This window comes from Capricornis sumatraensis, chromosome 5 (genome assembly GCF_032405125.1).
Source record: "Capricornis sumatraensis isolate serow.1 chromosome 5, serow.2, whole genome shotgun sequence".
NCBI classification, from domain to species: domain Eukaryota; kingdom Metazoa; phylum Chordata; class Mammalia; order Artiodactyla; family Bovidae; genus Capricornis; species Capricornis sumatraensis.
The window spans coordinates 79,499,235-79,522,088 of NC_091073.1; positions in this window are offsets into that span (position 1 = coordinate 79,499,235).

The window sequence follows — 22,854 nt, forward strand, 5'->3', positions numbered from 1 at the left end:
TACAATCCTTGGCTAATATATCTAGTTCCAAGTTTTCTGGCACTTGAAGCCAAAGGAGACCCCAGGTTACGCAGATTTAAATTTCTGACAACAGAAAACAGATGCCTCCAATTGTAGAGACTAAAAATTTCCTGGAAGAGAACTCACAGAAGGATTTATTACTACTTGTAGTAGGCAATACATTCCACCACGGTTTTACAAGAAATATTATTGAACTTCTTAGTACAAAACTCCATATGGGCAGAGGATGTGCCTGTGAACTCATTTCAATAACTTTTTCATGGGAAACTCGGCTCTGTGAATTCCAACACTCAGAGCCCAGAGGTGCAGGCAGGTACCACGCCCATTAAACCCAGTCTTCCAAATTCAGCGTCAGAGACTAGCTCTCGCCCAGAGGGAAAAGGCCCAAGTCTGATCAGGGCACTTGCTTTAATCATCACATTAAGAAGCTTGGACTTTCCTTAAATGAGACAGAGTACCATTGAACCAGTTTAATTAGAGAAAATAGGGTTGGATTTATGTTTCAGGAGGATCTCTGGTTGAACTATCCATTGTTAATTAGGGTAGGAGGGAGAGAACCTAGTTAAGCAGTTTTTTAAATAAGAGGTAAGACATAATGAGAATAGTCTGAACTAAAGCACAGGGTTGGGACGGAGAAGAGGGGATGGTTTTGAGAAATAAAATCAACAGAACAAAACTAGTGACTAATTGGATAAGTTGATGACAGAATCCAAGTAGACAAACAAGACTAACTATTCTAGCCTAGGCTACTGGATGGAGTGTTGCCTAAAATGAACACAGACTGTGTGAGGAGTGTGCGCATGCGAAGCAAGGGTATGTAGTTGGTCCAGTGAGGGAACCAGAAATGTGAAGCTGCCTCGGGGACTCAGATTCAGTAAGGAGACAGAGCTGGAAGTAAACTTTGGGGCACAGGTGATCGGTAGGTGAGAGCTGCAACTTTGAGAGTTGATGAGATGATCCTGGGTGAGTGTGAGGTGGGAGACATTTGTGGTGAGGACCAGCCTTGGGTGGTAGAGTGAGAGATTGCAGAGGATAGACCAGAAAAGCAGGCATCGGCCAAAGTGGGGCCAGCATCCCAGACAGCCAGCAGATTTGAGTGTCCACGGGGAGCAAACGCATCACAGATGGTTCAGACAGGAACTCAAGTTTGGTGGTATGTCCTCCCCAGGCACGGATTCCCACTGTGTTCTGATTTACCTGGTGGGAGGCGACTGGTGCTGTGCCTGCATTAGCCAGGCCTGCATGCCTCCCACCAGGGTTTTCTCCTGCCACATCTTCCAGGATCTGATGGTCCTGGGCACAGCTCCTCCAAAATACTGCTTCTTCCAACCTGCCAAGGCCATCTTTCCATTTTTCTAGATACTAATTCCATTGTTGGAGAAAAAACCATAAGCGGAGAAGCAGAGAGTTGTACTAATTTATCAGTCCTTTGAAATGGCTCTTTAAAAATACACGTGCGTTCTTAGTTGTGCTCAGTTGTCCGAGTCATTACAACCCTATGGACTGTAGCCCGCCAGGCTCTGTCCATGGACTTTTCCAGGCAAGAATCCTGCAGTGGGTTGCCATTTCCAACTCCAGGGGATCTTCCTGACCCGGGATCGAACCCTACTCTCTTGTGTCTCCTACATTGGCAGGCAGATTCTTTACCACTGCACCACCTGGGAAGCCCTATTAGAAATATGGGTGACTTTTTAAATGATTTTTTTCAAAAATAAACTATGTAATGCCAAAATCTTCAAAATTTGAAATGAGAAATAAAATTGTATTCTAAGACTCAAGGACAAAGTCTTGCTTTCCTGTTTGCAAGTTAATAGTAAAACACACTAAAAATATCCAAAGAAAAATAACTGTAAAAAACAACACTCCACCCACTAACCCTCACTCCTTTTTAAAAAATAAGGACCAGCATTGTGGATTTTCTAAAAGTCATAAATTATTTTGATATTTTTAAGTAATGCAATAACCACATGTTTAATATGAATAAAATATGACTAAAAAATTTTATGTGTTGCTCTTGGAAAATGCTGAATATTCTACTTGTATCTAATATAAGCCAGTCCCTCTTTTAAAATAAATTTCCAAAAAGATCACATTTAACTGTTAAAAATAATATCTCAAAGATAGAAGTAAGTAATTATATCACGTCTTAAAAATAGTTCATGTCATAATAACTCTGTATAAAATGGGATTAGAATCAAGCAAAGCTAGTTAATCTTCAAGCATTTTAAGATGGTGTATAGAAAGCAAAATCCAGCTCTTCCCATCTGGCCTGCAGGCCTGAAGGACTGCTCAGGAAATCCTCATGCCAGGGGTCTGCATTAAGAATTCTTGGGTGTCAAGATCCTGGAATGTTCACACATTTGAAAACCCACTCTTCCCAAATGTTCAGTCTGAGAAAGGACTGATGACTTACGACGAATCTGGCAAGACACATCGAAGAAAAATGGTTTTGATAATAGGTTAATATAGCTTTTTTAAAAATAGAAAGAACATCTTAATTAGATTATTGCATCCCCCACATTTTGGTGGTTTGGAGCACATGAATGATAAGAGGAATGCCCTTATCTAAGTTTCAATAATCAGAAAGTGCAGATAAACAGACATTTCAGTGGTGTTTGCAATTACTATTTAAGGAAAGGAGACAGGAAATGAACAGTTGTTAAAATTCTACTGTGTCCAGAGACCTGTCTGGTTAATTCTTAGAACAACTTTTCAGGTCAGGGATTATTATTCCATTTTACCAGTGAAAAATAGCACACAGAGGGTTAAGATAAATTACCCACACTAACTAAAATATTTTAGTTCAATCCCTGCTCCAGAAAGCAACTAAGCCTGTGCACCACAACTACTGAGCATGTGCTCTGGAGTCTGGGAGGCGAAACTCCTGAGCCCATGTGCCACGACTGTTGAAGCCCTCGAACCCTAGAGCCCATGCTCTGCAACAAGAGAAGCCACCGCGATGAGAGGCCCAAGCACTATAGCGAAGAGTAACTCACAAGAAAGCCCATATACAACAATGCAGACTCGGCGCAGCCCAAAATAAAATAACTGGTTTTTTTTAAGTCGCATATTTGTGCAAAGACATACACTACTGCCTTGAGGCTGTGTGAACCATATCAACAACATGGTGAATTCACCTGCCAAGCAAAACTGAGCAAAAGACACCAGAAACACACATATGCAAATAGAGAAGTTTGTTAATATACAGTTCAAAGCTAAGCTAAACTGAACTGCTAGGGACAGATATTTAGATGTGTGTTGTGCTCAGCCTCTTCAGTCATGTCTGACTTTTTGTGACCTCATGGATTGTAGCCCGCCAGGCTCCCTGGCAAGAATACTAGAGTGGTTGCCATGCTCTCCTCCAGGGGATCTTCTCAAGCCAGGAATCAAACCCACATTTCTTACATCTCCTGCATTGCAGGTGGATTCTTTACCCACTAAGCCACCTGGGAAGCCCACATACTTAGATAATAGACTATGAAGAAAAGCAAGAGGATGAGGATATCCAAATCAGGATAGTGGTCCCTGCTAGGGCAGAGCGGGGTGATCCAAAAGGGACTGTCTCAGGGGCCTCCTGCCACAGGCAGGGCAACCACGTGATAACTGTGGCTTAGATTATATTGAAAGTGTGTTGTATTTCACAATAGAGAGTTGGCAAAGCTCAAATACATATATATTTGACATATATGTACAGATTTAGACATATACACACACTTCATATACATGTATCCTATATTTGCTTGTGAATATAAATATTGTATCTGATTTTTTTAGTTTTTGTCCTTTGACTTCAATACTTAGCAAAATAAATAATATTACAGTGAACTGAGAAGTTCACTTTACAAAGGAAGGAAAATCGGCCTGCCTTGGATTTGCCAGCTGGTTGTGGCTCAGGCTGGGCCATTGGAGGGGCAGAGAAGTGGGGGCAGACCAACATTCCAGAGGGGAATTTATGGCTTTGCCTGGACTAATAAAATGTGTGAGTGGCTCGCTCCAGGCCGAGGGCTTGCTTTGTGTGCTGGGTTAGCTGAGGAATGCTCGGGTGTTTTGACAACCATGAGAGCTCAGCGGGCGGAGGGACTGCAGGACAGAGCCCCTCTGTGTGCCTGCCAGGCACCAGGAGGCCCTTCTCACTGCTCCCCTTTTCTGACAGCGCCTAGACCTAAAAGCAGCCTCCTTCCAGCTCTAAAACACCGTGACTCCTTTGCTGCTCAGAGGGAAGGCAATGACCTGTGCCAGGCCTAAAAGTACACATATTATTTCCTGCACGGCTCACCAGTTGCAGACGCCTTTCGTTCCTCCCTCCCTCTCTCACAGGGTCATTTCAGCCTCTTCCCAGCACTGAGTTCAAGGCAGGACCTTGAACCCTGTGCAGCTCACCTGCTCTTTCAGCTCCTCAACCCAGAGCAACTTCTCTTGGTGATGGCCCTGGCTCCATGTGATGAGGTTACAAGGAGCTGTTCCAGCCTCCCTGAAATAGGCCACCGACCGCAAATGCCTGGCGCCCTGGGCCAGCCTGTCACACCGGGCCAGCCTGTCACACCAAAGGGTGATCCCAGGTGACGAGGTTAGAATACAGGACGCCCAGACCCTAATTGTCCTCCACAAAACACATGCACACACGTTTCTAAGCTTGCTAGAGACCAAGCTGCTGCCCCTGGTGGTGTTTGTTTGGGTTTGGTTTTGGTTTGAATTTTTGTAAGTTTAATTAATTAGTTTTTATTTTTGGCAAGACTGGTTCTTCATTGCTCCACAGGCTTTTTCTTTAGTTGTGGCAGACAGGGGCTGCTCTCTACTTGCAGTGTGAGGATGTCTCTTGCTGGGGCGTCTCTTGTTGCAGAGCATGGGTTCTAGGCCTGCAGGCTTCAGTAGCTGCAGCATGTGAGTTCAGAAGCTGGGACTCCTGGTCGCTAGAGCACCGGTTCAGTAGTTGTGGTGCATGGGTTTCTTTGCTCCAGGGCATGTGGGATCTTCCCAGACTAGGGATTAAACCCAGATCTCCTGCATTGGCTTGCAGATTCTTTACCACTGAGCCACCAGGGAAACTCTGGTTTGATTTGAATTTTGAAGCACTTGAGTTTTTCAGCAATTGTTTCTCAAACTTTACCAACAATGACCTTAATAGAATTGTCATTATTCAGCCCCAGGTTTTATAGTGGAGGCCAGGAGTTACAACATACTTAACAATGGTCTCTCTTAAATGCATGTCCTGATGCATCAACTGCCCAAAAGAAATAAATCAGTATATCTTCTCAAATCTGCCATTTATTTTTATAAATTAAGCATCAAAAGCTGAGATCGTTGCATTCTTATGCCAAAGTCTATTGACTTTAACTGGGTTTTTAAATGCTTTTGGAAGTTAAATCTTTAATCAAAGTGATTTCTTTGCTCTCTGAAAATAAGGAGAGGAATAAGGAGAACAGGCTTTAATATGCGAAATAAACAGAGGAATAAAGAGAACAGGCTCTAGTATCTGAGCAACAACCAGCCCTCTGGCCAGAAACTTTCCAACATGCCAGACCCTGAACAAGTGGAGAGAGCAGGAACCTGGCTCAGCAGAAGCCAGGAGGACAGGGACTCGTACAGTTACCCTAAGAGTCACCATCTCCAGGCCTGCCTGCCTGTGTGTGCTCAGTCATGTCTGACTCTTTGTGACCCTATGGACCATAGGCTCCTCCGTCCACAGAATCTTCCAAGCAAGAATACTAGAGTTGTTGCCATTTTCTCCTCCAGGGGATCTTCCTGGCCCAGGGATCAAACCTGCCTCTCCTGTGTCTCCTGCGTTGCACGTGGAGTTTTTACCACTGAGCCACTGAGGACACCCATCATCTCCAGGATGTGGTTTAAAAGCAGGAGAGAGGAGCACTTACAGTTCTTTCTTAAAAGAACAAGCTAACGAAGCTGATTTCGAGAGAAACTTTCTCCCACACCATTTAATCTGACAACACAGGTTGGTGGTTTCTGACGTACTGACAGTGGCATGCAAGACATCTTTAAACTATTGCCATGTTTTAACTCAAAAAGTCTTAAATGTCAGTCTGCTGTGTAAAGAATTGTGCATTTGAGGAGTCTCAATCCTTCTTTCCCCAGCAGACAGTTTGGATCAGGTGTGGACAGAGCCAGATGAAGACATCTTCCTACCCTCCTTCCCTGGAATCAGACCCTGTGTTTATCAGCTCTGGTCACCACAGACAGGGTGGCCTAAACAACAGACATTGATTTTTCATCATTCTGGAGGCTGGAAGTTCAAGATCAAGGTGCCAGCAGATTCTTTTCCTGGTAAAAGCACTCCTCCTGGCTGGCATGACATGTTCTTGCTGTGTCCTCACATGGAACAGAGAGGGAGCTCTTGTGTCTCTTCTTGTAAGGACACTAATCCCATCATGGGGGCCCCACCCTCATGACCTCATCAAACTCTATTCACTTCCCAAAGGCTTCATCTTCTAATATGATCACATTCAGGGTTAGGACTTTAGCATATGAATTTGGGGGACACATTGAGCCCATGACAGAACCTAAACATGACTGCCCAGGTGGCCCACCCCTCAAGACTCCACCCCACCTGTCCCTGAGTGCTTACTGACTCAGTTGCTTCTGTGAAGGACAGAAGGCCTTACCTGACGGAGCAGATGTTTTCTCCAGCATGGACTTAATGTTTTGTATCACAGTCATAAGTTCCTGACCAGTCTTCTCCACTATGATCAAGAGGAGCCCTGGTGCCCACTAGGTCCCCAGGACTCTCAGAGAGCTACTCACCAAACCCCAACTCCATGACCCATGGTGGTCCAGAGCCTTCTCACAGTTTCTGTGAGTTCCTGGGTATAATTCTTCATAGCTCTGCCCCATGCCCTGACCCACACAATCTCTCTCTTGTGCCCTCATGTGGCCCTAGGAGCAAAGTGGGACTCAACACTGCTTTCACTGCAGTGTGTCCCGTATGTTTGCAGACCACACTGCTATTTACCTTGGAGCCATCTACCTCTGACCACCTTCACCTCACTGTCCCCACTTCCTCTCTGAGTATCTCCTCCCACTTGGAAAAAGTTGTTCTTTAGTGCAGACCAGTTCTGCCCATAGTCAGGCTTCTGGGTGTCTCAACTATGACCTTAAATAAGTTCAGCCAGGAATTTTCTCCCAAAGGCTGTCTCCCTATGAAGGACTCTCAGATCAGCTGCAAAGAGAATTAAAGGAGTTTCCGTCTTATGTGTAAACTTTAGACTTACTCCATCTTACCTGTTCTATACTTTTCCTATTTTTCCACTTTGAGATGAAGAATCATAAATATAAGAGTTGTGTGTCACATGGAAAAGTAGAATGGCAAGAGTCCTGAAGGACTGAAGCCAAGACCAGAGAGCTGACCACTGTTACCCCATAGGACCTTGGAAACACTCAGGCACAGAAATGACCAGCTGACCCTGCCAAGGGTTAGGGACTAGTTAACAAGGATGCCAAGCATGCCCCCCACCCCTTGGGACTAAGTCATAGATTAGAAACAGATCAAGGGCACCCAGCCCCTCATCCCCCTTCCCCTAAGCCATCACACTGCATTCTGCCTCTCTAGCATGGTACCGAGGGACAAGAACATGGGGAAAAGGTCAGCTCCCTGTCCCCTGCGGCCTAACTAAGGTCTGCCACTACACAGCCCATGCTCAGGGCCCGCCAGAAACCCAAGGGTGGAAAATTCATCAATGTATTACTGTACTAGCCACACAGGAAGAAAGAGTATGAAAAAAAAGAGAGTGACCTGGTGAGAATGCATCATGGCAAGGCCAAGGGACACAGAAGGGCCAACAAGTCCCAGGCCCATCTCCAGTTCTAGATGTGATTCATTTTTTCCCACCATTATAAACTCTAAGTACTTTGCCAACAAAGGTCCGTCTAATCAAGGCTATGGTTTTTCCAGTGGCTATGTATGGATGTGAGAGTTGGACTGTGAAGAAGGCTGAGCACCAAAGAATTGATGCTTTTGAAGTGTGGTGTTGGAGAAGACTCTTGAGAGTCCCTTGGACTGCAAGGAGATCCAACCAGTCCATTCTAAAGGAGACCAACCCTGGGTGTTCTTTGGAAGGAATGATGCTAAAGCTGAAACTCCAGTACTTTGGCCACCTCATGCAGAGTTGTCTCACTGGAAAAGACTCTGATGCTGGGAGGGATTGGGGGCAGGAGAAGAAGGGGATGACAGAAGATGAGATGGCTGGATGGCATCACTGACTCGATGGACATGAGTCTGAGTGAACTCTGGGAGTTGGTGATAGACAGGGAGGCCTGGTGTGCTGCGATTCATGGGGTCACAAAGAGTCAGACATGACTGAGCGACTGAACTGAACTGAATTGATCTGAAACTCTAATTTCAATCCTCTCAAGAATGTACTTATCCATGAGCCCAAGCCCTAGAAGTGGAATCATGGCAAATTCGTTAGCACAAATTCCATCTCTCAGCATCTCGTCTCTCAGCATCACAAGAGGCCAGGTACTTCTCTGCTGCTGCTGCTGCTGCTAAGTCGCTTCAGTCGTGTCTGATTCTGTGCAACCCCATAGGCGGCAGCCCACCAGGCTCCCCCATCCCTGGGATTCTCCAGGCAAGAACACTGGAGCGGGTTGCCATTTCCTTCTCCAATGTGTGAAAGTGAAGTCGCTCAGTCGTGTCCAACTGTTAGCGACCCCATGGACTGCAGCCCACCAGGCTCCTCCATCCATCCAGGCAAGAGTACTGGAGTGGGCTGCCAGGTACCTCTCTACTGCCTTCTAAATAGTCTCCAGTCATCCATGAGCACACATATATCCTTAGTGACATCACTGACCACAGATTTGGTCGGCTTGGAGGGAGCCACAGTCTCACGTTGCAGGGTTCCCTGGAGGGCAGTAAGGATAGTCCCAAAGCCAAACCACGCAGGCGTTCCATCTCCACAAAGATCTGGAAAGTCTAGAAGTCAATCTGCAAATAAAGCCAGGGGCATTCTTCAGAGAAGAAAAAGCAAACAGCCAGAAAATGGCAGGGCTTGCCATGGGTTGAACACCTGAGAAAAGGCAGAGCCAGAATTAAACCTCTGAGACTAACTCCATGAGTAACATCAAAATGTGTATTATTAAGAAAAATATTCATAGTATTAGCAACAAAAAGTGAAATAGTTATAATACTTCAGTACATTCTAACAAAAATGTAAAATATCTAAATCAGGAAAATAAAAAAATTCAGAGACGAACTGAGTAGACGGAGAGGTAATCCATGTTTACAGATACGAAGACTTGATGTTGTCAAGATGTCAGTTCTTCCCAATTGGATCTATAGATTCAATGCAGTTCCAATTTAAAAAGATGTCCCAGCAGTTATTTTATCAGTGTTGACAAACGGATCCTAAAGTTTCCATGAAAAGGCAAAACACCCAGAATAACTAACACAATTAATGAAGGAAAACAGAGTTGGAGGACCGACATCACTCAGCTTCAAGATTTACTGTAGAACTACAGTAATCAAGACAGCGTGACATTGGTGAAAGAATGGACAAGACAGCGAAACAAGATAGAAAGCTCAAAAGTAGGCCCATGTAAATATAGTCAACTGATCTTTGACAAGGAGCAAATGCAGTTTGGAGAAAGGATATTCTTTTCAACAAATGGTACTGGAACCACTGGGCATCCATGTTTAAAAAAGAAAACAATAATTAAAAAAAAAACGATAACAACCTTACACCTTTCACAAAAATTAACTTGAAACATATCATAGACTTAAACAAAAAGCTATAAAACTCCTAGAAGATAACATAGGGGAAAATCTATATGACCTTGGATTTGGCAATGACTTTTTAGACATGACACCTAGGATATGACACCTTGAAAAGAAAAATCAAAAGAAAAAAGAAAACAACTAATGAGTTGTACTTCATTAAAATTTAAAACTTGTGCTGTGTGAAAGACTTTGTTAAAAGAATGAAAAGACAAACCGCAGATCATGAGAAAATATTTGCAAAATATATATCTGATAAAGGACTGATAGCCAAAGTTTACAAGTAACTCCATAAACTCAACAATAAGAAAATAACAACCCAACTGAAAATGAGCAGGAGATTTGAACAGATACCTCACTGAAGGCTTATAAATGGTTAGTAAGTATATAAAAAGATGTTCAACGCTTCTCTTGTAGCTCAGTGTGGAGAATCGACCTGCCAATGTAGGAGACTCGGGTTCGATCCCTGGTCTGAGCGGGTCCCATATGCCTTGAAGCAACTAAGCCCAGACACCACAACTATTGAGCCTGTGGTCTAGAGCCTGGGAACTACAACGACTGAAGCCCGAACACCCTAGAACCTGTGCTCTGCAAAAGCCACCGCCACGAGAAGCCCAAGCGCCACAACTAGAGAGGAGGCCCCACTCACCACAACTAGAGCAAAGGGCACGCAGCAACAAAGACCCGGAGCCAAAAATAAATAAACAAATTTATTCTTACAAGATGCTCAACATTATACATCATCAGAGAATTGCAACTTAAAACAAGGCCATACCATTATTTAATATTATTAGAATGGCCAAAATATAAAACACCAACACCAACTGCTGGTGAGGCTGTGGAGCAGCAGGAACTCTCTTTCTTCACTGGATGGAAAGTACAATGGTGTGGTCACTTTGGAGGCAGTTTGGCAGTTTTTTAGAGAACTAAACATTCCATGTGATCCCACGTGTTTACTCGAATAAGTTGAAAACTCATGTGGAAACAAAAAGTTGAGTGCATATGTTTATAGCATAGTTACCAAAACTTAGATGTACACTCTATGTCTTTCATTCAGTGACTGGATAAATAAACTGGGTGATACAACCAGAAAATGGAATATTATTCAGCCCCCAAAATAAATGCTACCAAGTCATGGAAAGATAAGGAAGAATCTTAAATGCATACTACTAAGTGAAAGAAGTCAATGTGAAAAGGCCACACACTATATGATTCCAACTATATGACATCCTGCAAAGGTGAAACTATGGAAAATAAGAATTGCAAAGATCAGGTTTTATGGCAGTGAAAATATTCTGTACAATAGTAATAATGGATACATGTCATTATACATTTGTCCAGACCCACAGAATGTACAAAGTATAGCATGAACTGTAATATAAAGTGTGGACTTTAGTTAATAATGTGCAGTGATCAGTTTCCCTGATAGACTGTCACTTCCTGAGGGCAAGATCTGGGTCCCCACTCCCTATCCTCTGTGCATGGACCTGTGGGTGTTTCTCTCCATCTTAAACTTTCCCTTTAAGCCGATGTGCATTTGAACCAAGTTGGCGTTGCCAGGGAGACTTGTCCTGATGAAGAAATGTCCTTTGAGGCATCGTAATGACCTGTTAGTAGCTCCTGTAGCCACAGCACTTTCTCCACTACTGATCCTCACTGTGATAAGCCGGGCTGGGGCCCTGCTGGCAGTGGTGATGACCTGGCCGGGGGTGGGTCAGGGTCGGGGGAATGTCCAGTTAGCACAGGGGGCTGCTTACAGCAACTTCAAACTAGCCTGGAGGTCTGTTCAAGCAAATCTCCAATGAAGGGAAGCCCACCCCCTGAGCTTGGTGAGCAAGCACACACTCCCAGCCACTGGGATCATCTCCTGCCCTTTCATGCTGTGTTCTGGGAGCTTCCCTCAAAGCTCACACCAATTCTCCCAGCACTTTAGACAAGCACTGTTTGGTCCTGTCACTGGTGAATAGGTAGAGACTGATGAGTCTTGAATGTCAGGAGACTCAAAGGCAACAGACCTCTTTGTCCCCAGTGGGGTGGGAGGGGTTGGGATCACCCAGAGCGTCCACTTCCCTGGAAAAGCACAGCTTTGGTGTGATGGCCCCTTTGCCTCATCAGCCTAAGGCCATCAGCACCTTGGAGAGGAGAGAGCAGATCCTTGCCCCAGACCTCAGTTTCTCAATCTATACTCTGGGTTAACAACGTTCCTCTAGGCACTGGGAGACTGTCGGTTCACACATGTGGAAGCTATGAGAATGTTCTGAAGCAATAGTGGAAATTTTTTGTTGTTTACTCACTCCGTCCTGTCCAACTCTTGTGACCCCATAGACTGTAGCCTGCCAGGCTCCTCTGCCCATGGGATTTCCCAGGCAAGAATACTAGAGTGGGTTGCCATTTCCTTCTGTAGAGGATCTTCCTGATCCAGGGTTCAAACCTGAGTCTCCTGCATTGGCAGGTGATTCTTTACCACTGAGCCACCAGGAAAGCCCTATCGTGGAAATTCTTGTCCTTCAGTCTTTAACTAAAAATCACATAGACTTCACTCAACAGTTTTATTTTGCTAATCAGGAATTTTAAATAGAAAAGTACGACCTCTAAGTCATCTGTGACTAATTTCCATTAAGACAGTTTCAGTAATTTGTGGAATTGCTATGTATTATCTGAAGCAATTAAGCAAAAGCAGAGAGCAGAGATGGGCAGGCCTGGGTTTCCATCTGTATTCTTCCCCTTTGAGGAGTGAAGCAAAGCAAGTCGTACTACGCAGGGCCTCAGTTTTCTCATCTGTAACTTGGGGTGATAGAGCTTGCTCTGAGGGGTTGCAGTCAGAACAGCAGTGTCTTTACCAGGCAGCCAAGGTGGAACCTGAATGATGCTAAATTGGTCAGCCAGCTGTTGCTTTTCCCAGTAATAAAAATGACTGATTAAGGGGGGTGACTTTGCAGCCAAAATGATACGCAAACATCTGAAGCAAGTTTCTCAGGACATCATTGTATCTTGGGTCTTTCTGAACCCTTGGAGAGTAAAAAAAGTTTTATGAAGTCCTAAGAACCGTGTGGAGGTGTTCATTGAATCATAGAGCCGGGAGGACGGTAGCTTCCACAGCACCTGAGTGCATGGCTTTAAAAACCCCTTTCTGAGGAAGGAAAGTAATTTATTTGCCACAGTGTGTATCAATGAGGGCTCAGGTTGCAAGCAAAACAAATGAACTTTGGTTAACTCAAAGGTGTTTATTCCCGCATCAGGTTACTCACAAAACCAAAAGGAAGACTGGAGATCCAGGTTCCAAAACTGCACAGGATCAAGGGGCAACCAGGAAGCGGGCAGAACCCAGGTCCCAGCAGCACAAGCTGGAGGGGGAGGGGATTCCGCGGAGCTTTCCTGCCCTCCGCACACCCTCACTAAGACAGCTCTTGGCAACCCTCATTTCCTCCACAGTGTCACTGTCCTTTTGCATTCTTTAAGGAGTCCAGATCCATCCAGAGCTTTTAGTTTTCAAATGTTCAGTTCTTTCAAATGTTCAGTTCTGCCAGTATTTTTCTTTATTTTTTCTGGGTTTCTTACCTCACTTACAAAGCCACTTCCCCGCTGATGTCATGTTTCTAAATCCCCTTCAGTTCCTTCCATTAGTCTTGTGGGTTTTCAATATTTAATGTTTTCCTCTGGCATTTCCTTTTGAATGTGGTATGAGGTGGAGGTGTACGTTTATCCATCTTTTTGAATAAATCCATTGCACAGAATTCCCCAAACCCTTGGGCAGGAAGCTCCAAACACAGGACCTGAACACATGTGGGAGGGATTTCCATACAGCCCCTTGGATGGCCAGTGCTTTGAGTGGAATTAGGTACTAGTGTCAGCTACAAATTGGCACTTGCCATCTACCTCTACGAGGATTAAATCATGTGATGCTGCAGCTGCTGACTTCAACACTCCCTGAAAGCTCAGGGTGGAGATCAGGAAGGAGATTCTTTGGGCTCTGGAAAAATTGGAAGAACAGGTCTTCGGATAGCTAAGGAACTGATTTTATGAGAGCAATTCTCGGATCTCCTCATATCTAGAAAAGCACCAAAATCCTTCATGGTGACAACCGCTCCTTGTGACAAGCAGAAACCTTTTAGAAAAATATGTGCCTGATTGCATGTACCCCTACTTCAGCAAAATCACAAATATACTGACCTTCCCCCTACCTATTTGGAGCAGTTTTTCAGAGCTATCTGAGGTGCTGTCTCCAGGGATATAGTCCTCACTTTGCCCCAAATAAAACTTAACTGACAATTCTCATGCTGTGCATTTTGTCCCCACCAGGGGAATCTTAAATTACAATCTTTATCTGTAATTCATGTAGCACTTGCAATCAGGATGCTCAAAAACTTTCAGGCAATGAAAAAAAGTTTGCGAGATTCATGTTTTCAAGATATAATAAATAGCATTTAATTATTTCCCAGATGGAAAGGCTATACAATCTGTTTAAGGAATACACAGTCATTTCTTATCTCTCCAATGAGTCTGAACTTCAGAAGAGGGCTTAAACCTTACTACTCAGAGAGTAGTCTGTGGATACTCAGCATCAGTATCACCAGGGAGAGGCAGGTCTGGCTCAGTCTCGCGTGTAGTCACTGCTCCTGGGTCCTGGTGCATACAAGGTTTTATTTATGTCCTCCAAGAGTGGCATCTTTGTTTCCCCCAGTTCTGTGGAAGTTCTGTAATCAAATCCCACTGGCCTTCCAAGTCTGATTCCCTGGGATTCTCAGTCCCTTTGCCAGATGCCCAGGCTGAGCAGCCTGATGTGGGACCTAGAACCTTCAATGTGAGAACTTCTTTGGTACTATTGTTCTCCAGCTAGTGGGTCGCCCACCTGGCAGGTATGGGATTTGATTTTATCATGATTGCACCCCTCCTACTGTCTCGTGGCTTCCCCTTTGTCCTTGAATGTGGGGTATCTTTTTTGGTGGGTTCCAGTGTTCTCCTGTTGATGGTTGTTCAACAGCTACTTGCAATCCTGGTGCTATCACAGGAAAAGATAAGTGCATGTCCTTCCACTCTGCCATGTTGATGCTGTGCATATTTTTAAGTTGACATTAAAGAGCTGGCATGTAGCAGAGCAGAGAGAGGACAGAGGGAGTCACACACCTCACCCACAACGCTGGCTGCACCTCAACAGATGTGGCACTCAGCCCATTCCCCAAGTGAGTGGCCGTGCTGTTTACTCCCAAACTGAGAAACCCTAGACAGTAAGGGGGGCCTTGAGCGTTCTCGCCACGACAGCTGGCACCCACAGAGACTCCGCCCGTCCCAGGCAAAGCAGGACTGTGGCCTCTGAACACTTAGAGCCCTGCGTTAGAATTGCCTGTTCAAATGTAGTTTTCTGGGCCCCACCCCAGAGCTCCTGCCTCAGAATATCAGAGAGAGGGTCCTGAAACCTGTGCTGATCAACTTCCTGGGAGCTCTAAAATACAGTAAAATCTAGGAGCGACTGTCTTGAGATGGCCCGTCCTCACATAGAAACCATGCATCTTGAACCCATCAAGGCAGAGCAGGCCTGGGAAGCCCCCACCAAGGCCTCTAAGTAGGAGCTATTTCAGGAAGCCTTTTCTCTATTGCCTTAAAATGATGGTCATTTGGGAGAAGTTTCACGTTTAAGAATGCAAATTCACCTTGAAAGAACATTGGGCCCAGGGATGTAGAAGACTATGTGACCTTGACTACGTTTCATTCTAAAAGAAATTGTGAATTCACAATTTCTAGCATTGTGCCCTGGGATTCGAAAGGCTACATGAGCTTGACTACATTTTCATTCCAGTGTGATAACCTGATGGGTCTCTCTTTTGATGTCTAGAGTGAAGAAGAACTAGACAAGGTGGGTCTGCGTTATCATCAGTCACAGTGGCAGCAGCCACAAAACAGCAGTCAGGGTGCTTTCATGACAAGTCCCAGGAAACCTGCCTGGCCTGAACAATGGAGGGTCTCTGTGAATGTTTCGTTCTTTTGGTTTAGTCATCAGTCATCTCACCAGAGATGGTTCTTCCTCCTGACTCTTCCCTGGGCCCCTGGCCAAGGGGGACCCTCTGAGCCTAGCTGCCCTGGTGGCTCATGGCCCTGATTCACTAGCAGGTTCTTACACCCACCCCTGACCAATCTCAGGGATGGGGGAATGGCTTAAGTCAATCAGCGTCCACCCAGGGGCCCGAAGGTGGGATCTCTTTCCTCCTAGGCGCTTAGGCTGTGTGGAAGTGAGGCGGACTCTTAAGCAAAAGCTAGGGTTCTCTTGAAAGTGGGGAAGAGGCCTGCACATGGAGTAGGCTGTCAGCAAGCGTCACTGCAGAAGCAGCCGGCATCTTGCTCCTGTGTGGCAGTTTGCAAAACCCTTTACACTTAGCATCTCATTTAATTCTAAACACACCTTTGAAGTCAATATTATTGCCATTTTTCAGGCAGGAAACCAAGGCCTCTGGGATGAAGTGGCTTACCTCAGTTTACGGATAGCACCCCTGCTCAGACCCTCCTCTTGGCCTGTCTCTTCTATGTGTAGACCCTGGTCTTTCTATCATGGTGTGTTGCTAAATTCCACTCCCACTGGCCTCATATGGCAAGCTTGAGTCCTAAGTAAGAGGCATTGTATGTGTGTGCTCAGTTGTGTCTGACTCTTTGTGACCCCATGGACTGTAGCCTGCCAGGCTCCTCCGTCCATGGGATTCTCCAGGCAAGAATACTGGAGTAGGTTGCCGTTTCCTCCTCCAGGGGATCTTTCTCAGTTTATGGATTGAACCTGCATCTCTTGCGTCCCCTGCATTGGCAGGCAGATTCTTTACCACTATGCCACCTGGGAAATATAAGAGGCATTGGAGCCATCTTAATTGCCCCGTCCCCTTCCTCTGACATGTCCTGGTCCCTGGATAAGGATCCCTCTCCCCTCCTGCATGCTTCCTCCCGCCCCTGACCCCCACCCCCGGCTGCTGGGCCAGGTGACTTTCTCAAAGGAGAGAAATCAACCCCCTCCATCTCTCCTGAGGCACTCTCAATGCACAAAGCCCAGTGCCTGTATCCCTGGGAAATAGATTGATTTTCCGTTCAGCCCTTCATCCTGCTAGATCTCCACAGGAAGTTTTAAAACCAGCAAAAACACAGGCGTGGAGACAGGAGAAAGAACAGATTTAGCAACCACTCGATTCACAATGTCAGACAAGCTCCGGGCAGGAGTTAGTGCACAGATCTTACCCCAGCCTGAGTCTGTAGTGCAAGACCAAGGCCCACATGGCAGCAGGGGCCACCATAACCCCCAGGGCAGGCTGTCCCAGGGCGGCTGTCCCTGGACTGCAAGCAGAGCCCTGGCCTGCTCTGGCTGCTGGTGCTGGATGGAAAGCCTGCCTCCAGAAGCCTTCTGCACCTTTCAGCGTGTCCCCACTGTGTCCGTGCAAGAGTGCCTCGTGCGTGGTTCCATGGCTGTCCTGCTACTTGAAGACTCCCCTGAGCCTTTGCTGTGCTCACATGAAAGCACTGAAGTCAAGAACAAGGGGGACCAGTTCTCCATCCTCACCTCAAGCACATCCAGAGTCTCCTGCAGACCTCTGTGAATTCCCGCGATCTTGGGGTGCTGGGGGTGCCGGGGTGAGGTGTACACTCTGAAAGTGGTGTACACTCTGGCATCAGGGGCCTGTGTCACCTGCAGTGCTCTGTAGTGTGGAGGGTCCTGGTGCCTACATGTTTATTTCTACCCCGCACTGACTTAGCACAGCCCGATCCACTCTTACACACGTGTACACACATATGCATGCACACATGCATGCACACACCCCCCATTCTTTTAGCACAGAAGACTAACTGAAAGCTACATCACAGCAGCAAGTCCTCCTCAAGTCACAGCTGGCCCCCTCTGGTCTCCTGAGTCCTCTTGCCTCTTGCAGCCCCCATGCAGGGAGACTGTTGCCTGCTTGGTCCCCTCACCCTCCGCACACCCAGGTCACTCCCTTTTGGCCTCCTCCCATACTGACCTGCCCACCCCAATCTGCAGAGCAACCTGCCCTCTCCACCCCTTCCTCCCAAACACATTCCAAAACCTCCTTGTAAACACCAGCCATTCTTAAACTTTTGTCTCTGGACCCCTTTTCACTCAAAGTGTGTTCAGTTCAGTTCAGTTCAGTTCAGTCGCTCAGTTGTGTCTGACTCTTTGCGACCCCATGAATCGCAGCACGCCAGGCCTCCCTGTCCAACACCAACTCCCGGAGTTCACTCAAACTTACATCCATCGAGTCGGTGGTTAAGAACCCTAAAGAGCTTCTATTTCCATGGGTTTGTGTGTCGATATTTGCGATACTAGAAACTGAAACATAATTACTGTACTCCACTGAATGCCAGGTACACCAAGACTCAGCCAGAGACAGGCTTGAACCCAAGGCTGTGCGGGAAACTGAGGCATTGTTGCTCTTCACTGCTGTTTTCCATGTTTAATGGACAAAAAAGACATCAGTGTTTACATTAGTATCAGACATTCCCGATGTTTATTTTCTAAAGAGTTGTTTATGTTTTCTTGGCTGCACTTGGTCTTCATTGCTGCACGAAGGCTTTCTCTAGTTGCGGAGAGTGCAGGGCTGCTCTTGGTTGCGGTGCACGGGCTTCTGGCTGCAGTGGCCTCTCCAGCGGAGCATGGGCTGGAGGGGCTGGAGAAGGTGGGGCTGCTCTGCAGAGGACTCTGGGTGCACAGGCTCAGTTGTTGTGGCACACAGCTACTCCTTGGCATATGGGATCTTCCCAGATCAGGGTTTGAACCCATGTCCCCTGCATTGGCAGGCAGATTCTTAACCACTGGACCACCAGGGAAGTCCAGATATTCTTTAAATGAGAGCGCTGGGATTTGTACTCAGTGAAGATGGATCTTAGAATATCTTGGAAGATCTTAGACTATCTGATGACCTCAACCATGGAGCTTATAACATCTTATTTTCAGGCCGTGTATTCCCTCCTATGCAATAGAATCAATTCTATATTGAAAATACTCCTGTAAAAAGATCACATTATGCTAACAATTTTCTGTCATTTAAAAATTGCACTGGAAGGTTGTGTACTGTCTCTGCTCCTTGCTGGGTGTCTTCTTACACTTTGGAGTAGAGAGCGGAAAGCTTTGAACCGCCCTCCCTCCTTGTGATACTGTGCTTTGCCGGGTTGTCGTGGACGGTGAGGCTGTGGGCAAAGCACCCTGTCTGCAGCAAGACTTTCAGCCTGAGGGCTTTACCACGTGCACAGCCCCCGCCCTGAGTGATCACCACTGCTGTGTGTGCACATATGTGTGAATGTGTATGTGTGTGAAAGTGTGTGTGTGTGTTCTCTCCCATCAGTTTCTAACTGTTCTATCTCTCACGCTGTCCCTCCACAATCCCTTCTTTGCACTGCACACGGATGCTCCATTTTTGAAGCTGATATTCTACCACTTCCCCCTGCTACTGTAAAATCCTTGACCATTGCTCAGCTCCTGGCCGTGGGCCAAGAGACCTGACTGACAGGTGGCCCATCTCCACTCTCTGCTAACCCCTTTGTTCCATGACAGCCCTCATCCAGGCTGGAATGGTCCACTGTCTCGGTCACTGTGCAGAGGTTGTATTTCTTCTCTGCCTCAGTTCCCTAATCCCTCTCCTCCAGCAAATATACATGTCAGGAAGAGCCCACAGCCTCGAGAGTCTCAGCAAGGCCCCAGACAGTCTGAATCCCTGCACCCTGGAATGTTTTCCTTCCAGCAGTAATGGAGATTCTCATCCTGCTCTTGACTCGATGTCTCTCCTTATGGACCTCTGTCTCCCCACTTCTGCAAGGCAGCTCAGGAGGCCACAGCCAGGTAGGTCCTGATGTGGGTTGTGCCCCAATCCGGCTAGACCAGGCCCCAGATGCACTGACCACAGACAGTGGGTGCCTCTGCCCCCAGAGTCTCTTTGCACCTCAGCGGCTCACTCCCCACCTACTCTTCCCCACCCCAGCCCCATCCAGTGGCCACATCGGTGCTGAGTGACTGTCTCAGTCTTAATGAGAACAATGAAGGTTAATTATCTTCAGAGTCTGACAGGTGATTCTCAACACTTTTGCATAAAAAAGCAAGGCCACCCAACTGGCCTATGGGTTGCAACATTCAGGAATCCTGTGGTGTTGTGTAAACAAATAAGAAAGGGCACATCAAAGAAACCTTTTACAAAGGCCAGGGGAAGCTGAGGGAGCAGTCTGCAGCCTGTCCCAGTGTGGAGAGACCACCGAAGAGGTGGGGACTGGGATCAGATGGGAAGGCTACTCCCTCTGCCTCCTGGAGCTTTCAGAGGCCAAGTGGGGAGATCCTGTTTTCTTCTTTCACTTCCTCAAGTGAACTGTGACAATCTTTTCCACATGATGGGGAAAAAAATCTTTTTGTATGTTTTCTTAGGGATGGAAAAAAAATTTTTCATATACTTTTAGGGAACATAGACCCCTAACATCAAACAATGTGATCTGAATATTTGCAGATTAACAAATAATTAGTTGATAAGAGGGATAAAATAATAATTGTGGGTTTTTGGATCCTCCTATAAAGAAAGCTGAGCCCTGAAGAATTGATGCTTTTGAATTGCGGTGTTGGAGAAGACTCTTGAGAGTCCTTTGGACTGCAAGGAGGTGCAAACAGTCCATCCTAAAGGAGATCAGTCCTGGGTGTTCATTGGAAGGACTGATGTTGAAGCTGAAACTCCAGTACTTTGGCCATCTGATGGGAAGAGCTGACTCATTTGAAAAGACCATGATGCTGGGAAAGATTGAGGGCAGGAGGAGAAGGGGACAGCAGAGGATGAGATGGTTGGATGGCATCACTGACTCGATGGACATGGGTTTGTGTGGACTCTGGGAGTTGGTGATGGACAGGGAGGCCTGGCATGCCGCACTTCATGGGGTCACAGATAGTCGGGCACAACTGAGTGACTGAACTGAACTGAACTGACCGTCAGAATGATTGGTCCTGACTCTGCTTTTTAACTTCTTATTTGGAGACAAAGGAACGCACAAAGACTGTAGTGAGGTCCTCTGTACCTACTCCCTGTGCCCCACCCATCTTCCAGAAATGTAGTTCAGCGTCAAAAGCAGGAAACCGACCTTGGTTCAATGGGTGTAGTGCTGTGTGTCATTTAATCACGTGTGAGGATGTGTGTAACCACCACCGCAGGCCAGATACGGAATTGTCCTGTTACCACATCTCTAACCCTGGCAACCACGAATTTGTTCCCCAGCTATTCGTGTGAAAGGAAGAAATGGAAGCTCAGTGTGGGCAGAGGCTGCAGGAACCTCTCAGCAGAGAGAATGTACACACAGCAAATACGCGCATGGAGAGACAAGCATGGTCACTGGCCACGAGGGACGTGCAAACCACATGAGAGAGCTCTAAACACCTGTCAGAGCAGCGAGCACACAAATGACGACTTCAGATGCTGGGTAGGATGCAGAGACACTGGATCCCTCCATACTGCTGCTGGGAAATTGGCGCCACTGCTGTGGGACTGATTTGGTACCAAATTAAGTTATATCTCTAGCTTTCATTCTACAACACAAATTGTTGTTGTTTAGTTGCTAAGTCACATCCAACTCTTTTGCAACCCCATGGACTGTAGCCTGCCAGGCTTCTCTGTCCAAGAGATTTCACAGGCGAGAATACTGGAGTGGGTTGCCATTTCCTTCTCTAGAGGCTCTTGCCAACCCAGGGACCGAACCTGAGTCTCCTGCATTGACAGGCAGATTCTTTACCACTAAGCCACTTGGGAAGCTCGTAATACAAATAAATCTCTTCCATCCATCCTGATTGAAAGTCTGAGGCAATTCAACCTTGCAGGAAACCAGCGGTCCTTTAGAGCCAGGCATCACCCATCCTTCCGCATGTGGTAACAATCCCTGTGGACCCTGAGCCCAGCCCCAAGTACCATGGTCTCTCTCACCTTTTCATACCTTTTCTGCTGTTCAGATATGCAGGAGCCCTGAGACCCCTTGCTGGTAGACTACAACCCTCCCACCCCTGCCTGGAGCGCTGTGTCCCATGGTCCCTGCAGCAATGAGTCACCTCTCTTTACCTGCCCTCCTCGCTCCATCATCCACCATTCTCTGTGCCATTGTGAATTTTGGCTGCATATGGAAACCTCTCTCTTCTCTGCTAGCTTCTCCCAGACCGGGCCCACATACCACTCATCCACATTCCCTGACCTCTGTGTATAGAAGGGGCTCAGTAACTAATGGTGGTGAGCTAATCCTTTAATAAGCCCAGTGAGGAAAGTTTTCAGAGGAGGGAGCCATGGGTCGAAGCCTGGATTTCTTGCCAATAGTGCAAAGGATTTTCCTCCTTACGAAACAATACCAGCTAGTAGAAAACTCAAAAAAATATAATTGAGAAAGTTAAAAAAAATTAATCCCTATGCAGTCCCACCCTCAGCACTGACATCGTGGGGCTGTAACTTTCCAGACATCTGTGGCAGCCTGAAATTTGCATGTGGCTAAGAGGAAGTGTCAAGCTTAGGCTAAGAATAAAATGAATACCGAGAACGAAAGCAGGAAACTAGAATCCGGAGACCAGCTGGGCCATTGCAGATGGACAACCCGGGGGACCGCGGGGTGAGGGGACGCAGCAAGGCCCAGCTGCAGACCCTGTCACTGTCGCCTCCTCTATCGGGTTCCTGTCAAGCACACTGGGACCCTCACTCTGCTATTCTAAAAACGCACTCAATCTGTTTCAGGGCGGGGGAAAGATAAGAAAAGAAGCTTTGGGAAGTTTAGAGGCCAAATATAATGTAAACTAAAGTGTTTACAGATAAGAAAGGAGAAATAGCATCCAAAATGAGGTCACAAGATTTTTGGCTAAGGACCAGGTAGTAAATGTTTTTATTCTTCGTGGATCATACAGGCTAGCACTGAACTCTGCTGTTAAGGCTCACGCACAGCTCTGGACAACACAAACATGAATGAGTGTGTTCAGTAAAATCACATCTTCAACACGGGCTGTGGAGGCAGGGGTGGCGCTGTCACACACCTGTGGGAACAACAGAGGAAATCATTACGGTAAATGGAGCCCTAAGTTTTCCAGAATATACAGAGATGCACCAAATTTACCAAATTGTATATTTTCATGGCACCTG